Source organism: Lathyrus oleraceus, chromosome 6, assembly GCF_024323335.1.
Source record: "Lathyrus oleraceus cultivar Zhongwan6 chromosome 6, CAAS_Psat_ZW6_1.0, whole genome shotgun sequence".
Lineage (NCBI taxonomy): Eukaryota > Viridiplantae > Streptophyta > Magnoliopsida > Fabales > Fabaceae > Lathyrus > Lathyrus oleraceus.
In genome coordinates, this window is record NC_066584.1 from 332863975 (window position 1) to 332870454 (window position 6480).

Sequence of the window (6480 nt, forward strand, 5' to 3'; positions counted from 1 at the left end):
TCAATAGGTTTGCTTCGTGTCTATCCACGCATCTGAGCAGAACCATGTCAAAATTTCTCTTGTAAAGCACTTTGCCATTGAGGTAGAAACTACCTGACAATCTTCTCAAAGTTTTCCTATCTTTCACAGATGCCCCAGGCGGGTAGACCTGGTTCTGGAGGAAACACTTGATGTCATGATACCATGGCTTATCATCTTTCACTTCAACTGCAAACATGTGAGCTGGTCTATCCAAGCGCATCACGGTGATATTGGGAACTTCATTCCAATACTTAACCACAATCATGGAAGCGAGCGTAGCAAGAGCATCCGCCATCCGATTATCATCTCGAGGAATATGATGAAAGTCAACTTCAGTAAAGAACGTTGAAATCCTCCTCGCATAATCTCTATATGGAATAAGACCAGGCTGATTCGTCTCCCATTCACCCTTGATTTGATTGGCAACCAGGGCCGAATCACCATAAACATCGAGATGATTGATCCTCAAATCAATGCATTCTTCCAATCCCATAATACAGGCCTCATACTCAGCCATATTATTCGTGCATTTGAAAGTTAGCCTTGCTGTAAAAGGAATATGTGTGCCCTGAGGAGTAATGATTACTGCCCCAATACCATTTCCGTACTGATTTACAGCGCCATCAAATACCATACTCCATCTGGAACCAGGTTCTGGCCCTTCATCGAGTGTAGGCTCATCGCAATCTTTCATTTTCAAATACAAAATCTCCTCATCTGGGAAGTCGTATTGAATTGACTGATGATCTTCAATCGGCTGGTGTGCCAAGTGGTCAGCCAAGATACTACCTTTAATAGCTTTCTGAGCTCGATACTCAATATCATACTCAGATAACAACATCTGCCAACGGGAAATCCTCCCGGTTAAAGTAGGCTTCTCAAAGATGTACTTGATCGGATCCATTCTGGATATCAACCAAGTTGTATGATTGATCATATACTGGCGCAAACGCTTAACGGACCAAGCCAAAGCACAACATGTCTTCTTAAGCATTGAGTATCGAGACTCACAATCAGTGAACTTCTTACTCAGGTAGTAAATAGCATACTCTTTCTTTCCGAATTCGTCTTGCTGGCCAAGGACACAACCCATCGAGTCTTCAAGAACTGTCAGATACACGATCAAAGGTCTTCCTTCTACAGGCGGAGACAAGATTGGAGGTTTAGACGGATACTCTTTGATACTGTCGAAAGCTTTCTGGCAACCCTCGGTCCAATCATGAGACTGATCTTTCCGAAGGAGCTTGAATATCGGCGCACATGTGGCAGTCATGTGGGATATAAATCTGGAAATAAAGTTCAAGCGGCCAAGAAAGCCTCGGACTTGCTTCTCAGTTTTGGGCGCATGCATCTCTTGTATTGCTTTGACCTTTGCAGGATCAACCTCAATACCTCTTTCACTGACAATAAAGCCCAATAACTTGCCAGAACGGACTCCAAATGTACACTTGTTGGGATTCAGATGAAGCTTGTACTTCCTCAAACGCTGAAAAAGCTTCAACAAATGCTCTACATGTTCAACCTCCGTTCGTGACTTAGCAATATATCATCAACATAGACCTCGATCTCCTTGTGCATCATATCATGGAACGAGGTAGTCATAGCTCGTTGATACGTGGCTCCGGCGTTCTTCAAACCGAAGGGCATCACTCGATAACAGAATGTTCCCCAAGGTGTGATGAATGTTGTCTTCTCCATATCCTCGGGTGCCATCTTGATCTGATTATATCCGGAAAATCCGTCCATAAATGAGAAGATATTGAATTTAGTTGTATTGTCTACCAACATATCAATGTGTGGTAGAGGAAAATCATCTTTCGGACTAGCTTTATTCAAATCACGGTAATCCACACACATCCGGACTTTTCCGTCTTTCTTAGGCACGGGCACAATATTGGCCACCCATTGAGGATACGTAGAAGTCACCAGAAGCCCCGCATCAATTTGCTTCTGAACTTCCTCTTTGATCTTCACAGCCATATCAGGATGAGTTCTTCTGAGCTTCTGCTTCACAGGCACGCACTCAGGCTTCAAAGGCAGGAAATGTTGCACAATATCCGTATCCAGACCCGGCATGTCTTCATACGACCAAGCGAAGATATCAGAATATTCTCGTAGCAAATCGATCAACCCCTTCTTAACAGTCTCTTCAAGGAGTGCCCCAATCTTCACCATTCGAACACAATCTTCAGACCCCAAGTTGACTGTTTCCAGATTCTCAAGATGCGGCTGAATGATCTTCTCTTCATGCTCAAGAAGACGGGTAATCTCATCAGGAATCTCTTCAACATCATCTTCCTCTGCCTCAAATACAGGGAATTCAAAATTGGGAGATGGCGTTGGATCATTATGTTCAATGGGTTTAGAAATCAACCTGCATAATGATTTTGGATATGAAAAGCTTTTAGAAATCAAACAAGGCAATCATTATGCAGATGAAAAGATTGATTTTATTCTTGTTTTTGGTTTTTTTGTGATCACCAATTTCATGCAAAAAAGCGAAAAGTGAAAATAATTGGAAAAACCAACATTTAACATGAATTTATTGAATGAAAATATCATTGCATTAAATGTTGCCAACAATGTCATCACTTCTCCTTTTGGCATGGGAGAAGGGTTTTCAAACAAAGTAATTATTACTCTGACTTATGGATAACTGTAGGAACATCCACAACAACCCAATTATTGCAGATCCCACCAGGGATGACAAAATTGTCAGATTCCTCTACATCCTCTTCCAAGACAACAGCAGCTTCCTCACTCTGACCAGTGTGGATGAAACCTCCACTCTTGAACAGCCCTTTCTCATTTAAGACCCCAGAAGAAAAGCCAATGCCAGCCCGGGACTTGTTGTCTTCAAGCTCAATCATCTTTCCTAGACCAGCAACTGCACCACATTCAATGGCCAGTTTCGCATCTCTATAGGAAGCAAATGAAGGAGTTCTCTTCTCAACAGGCTCAATTATAGATAAAGCTTGGAAAGGAGTTCCAACTTCATCCTCAACATCTATGTATGAGAAGGAAGACAAGTGGCTAACCAGGAGAGCCTTTTCTCCCCCTACCCCTACCAGTTTCTTGTTCTTCACGAATTTCAGCTTCTGGTGTAGGGTGGATGTCACGGTGCCAACCTCGTGAATCCATGGTCTGCCTAAGAGACAGCTATAGGATGGGTGGATATCCATAACCTGGAAGGTAATCTGGAAATCACTTGGTCCAATCTTGATTGGGAGATCAACTTCCCCAATCACAGTCTTACGCGACCCATCAAAAGCTTTCACAACAACTCCACTCTGCCTCATGGGAGGCCCTTGAAATGACAATCTTGCGAGAGTGGATTTTGGCAATACGTTCAGGGATGACCCAGTGTCCACCAGCACATTGGACATGGCGTCGTCTTTGCAATTCATGGAAATGTGTAATGCCAGGTTGTGGTCTCTTCCCTCCTCAGGGAGATAGAGTCACAGAAACTCAAAGTGTTACAAGCAGTAATGTTTGCAACAATACTATCAAATTGTTCTATAGTGACATCGTGATCGACATATGCCACATCCCAGACTTTCTGCAGAGCCTCTCTATGCGGTTCTGAATTCAGAAGCAAAGATAGCATGGAAATCTTGGATGGTGTTTGTAGAAGCTGGTCTACAACACTGTACTCACTCTTCTTGATGAGCCTCAGAATCTCATCACAGCCTTCTTTCACATTTCCACTAGGGCCAAAAAAAGCAAGAGTCTTTTGTACAGAGGAGGGCTTAACAACAAGTGCCGGGTTCGGAGAATTCACCGCATTCCCAACCGGATGTTCAACAGAATCAGCAACAGCCTGAGGCCTCAGGGGTGCAGAAAACACACGACCACTATGGGTCATCCCGCTGACATCAGCAATATTCACAACAGAGGAGGACGGCAGAGTCACCTCTTTCCAATCTTCTACATCAACAACATTGTATCGGAATGGGATTGCCTTGTCAGAAGAATAAGGCACAGGACCGGCAGGCTTGATAATCAGAGCAGGAGAAACCTTCAGCTTGCTACCATCGTATCTAATGATAACAGACTCGGGTATCCTAAACACCGGAGAAATCACATTAACCTCAGGTTCATCTTCATCAACATTCCTGTTCTGAAGGATCTCAATGACTCCTTCATCCAGCAATTCTTGAAGATCTTTGCACACTTGGCGACAACCCAAACGATTAACAGAGCAGATTCGGCATTTATCATGATCGTGCTCCAGATGACTGTACTCACACAGCAAACAATACAACTCGACCAATGATTGTCGAATGTGACTGACATATTTGACCTTGTACTTGCCAGGGCAGCCCTGGACCATGTTGACAGATTTCCCATGCTCGGGCAATGGGTTCTTCTTAACATTAGGACCTGCATTCTCAAAGCTCAAAATGCCGCACCTCATAAGGTCTTGAACCTTAGTCTTCAACTGAAAACAGTTCTCCACATCATGGTCGGGAGCACCCGAGTGATAGACACAATGCAAATCAGGCTTATACCACCACTGAGGGTTAACAGGTATAGCTGGCGGGTCTCTCAGAGTAATCAACTTCCTCTCTATCAAAGAGGGATACAGTTATGCGTATGACATCGGAATCGGATCAAAAGTGATCTTCTTCCTCTCGTAACTCGTGCTGGCTTGATTACTGTTGCGAGGCTGGTAGGCCTGCTGTTGAGGACGATGCTGCTGCTGATATTGCTGAGATGGTTGTTGATTATTGCTGTGTTGATGATAATGTTGGTTGTCTCTGAAGACAGGTGCTATATGAGCCACCTGATGCTGATTACCGGCTGGACGCACGGTCTTCCTCCTCACAGAGGGTCTTCTGGGTTTCACATGGGAGGTCACAGCATGTGCCTCTCCATCTTTCTTCTTCGCAAACGCCCCATATCGTTTGGTAGAAGAGCCTTCATCCTTGGTCAGACGTCCTTCACGGACTCCCTCTTCTAGACGCATCCCCATGTTCACCATCTCGGTGAAATCAGAAGGAGCGCTAGCAATCATCCGCTCTTAATAGAATGAACTCAAAGTCTTCAGAAAGATCTTGGTCATTTCCTTCTCTTCTAGCGGAGGCACAATCTGAGCTGCCAACTCTCGCCACCTCTGGGCGTACTCTTTGAACGTTTCCTTGTCCTTCTGGGACATGGCCCTCAACTGATCCCGATCGGGAGCCATATCCATGTTGTACTTGTACTGCTTGACGAAGGCTTCGCCAAGATCATTGAAGGAACGGATGTTCGCACTGTCCAAACTCATATACCAACGCAGTGCAGCACCAGACAGACTGTCCTGAAAGTAATGGATGAGCAACTGATCATTATCTGTCTGAGTTGACATTTTTCTGGCATACATGACCAGGTGGCTGAGAGGGCAAGTGTTCCCCTTGTATTTTTCAAAGTCAGGGACCTTGAATTTCACAAGAATTTTCACACCGGGAACCAAACAAAGCTCGGCAGCAGATTTGCCAAAGAGATCCTTTCCTCGAAGATTTTTCAATTCCTTGCGCAGCTCAAGAAATTGATCATTTATAGCATCCATCTTCTCATGAACATCTAGGCCCTCACACGGCTCAGAATGATAGATGGTATCGTCTACCCTAGGAACGGTATGCACGACAGGAGGAGGAACAGCAAGGACCGGGCTAGATGCCGGCATAGAAGCAAAAGTTGGAGCAGGAATCTCGAGCATAAAGCTGGGAGGCATCCCCCACGGAAACCCGGCTGGCATGGCTGTTGCAAAATATGCACTGGCAGCAGGCACAGTTGAGGAAACAATCTCAGAGATGACTGTCCTCTGGGGAGGATTTGAAGGTGTTGGAGATGATTGGCTCCGGGCAGCCAAGAACGATTCCATCAAAGCACTCAGTCTGGCGATTTCCTCCTTGAGTTCACGGTTCTCTTGCTCTAGATGATCCATCAATCTGGAAGAGTTGGCTCTGGTGTAGTACCGGTGAGTCAGCTTGTCTTCAAAATAAATGAAGAGCAACAGAGTTAGACCACAAGACCGGAGGATGAGAATAACACCTGCTTATGCAAATGATGCATGCAATGCTCGTGCATATGATTTGTTTTTATTTCGAGGGAACTTTAGGGTTTTATTTGCAAATTTTGAAATATTAAGCATTTTATCGCATATGGAAATATCTCATCAAATATATCAGAGAAAAGAAGTACAGCATTGTCAATCATTACAAGAGAAAAGGAAAATAATCATCCTATGGATCCCTAGAAGCTCGGGACACAGGAAGATAAGCTGCACGAAGCCTCTTCACCTCTCTCTCGTAGGCTGCTTCCATATCCGCCTTCTCTTTGGCGAGTCGGTCATACCTCCTTTTCCAGAACTTGGAAGACTGAGGAAGTAGAGAAGTCCATGCATCATCAGGATCGTCAATGACCTGGTGCTCGAGGAACTCGATCAAAGCATCTTTCTCCTTAATCTGTTGAAGC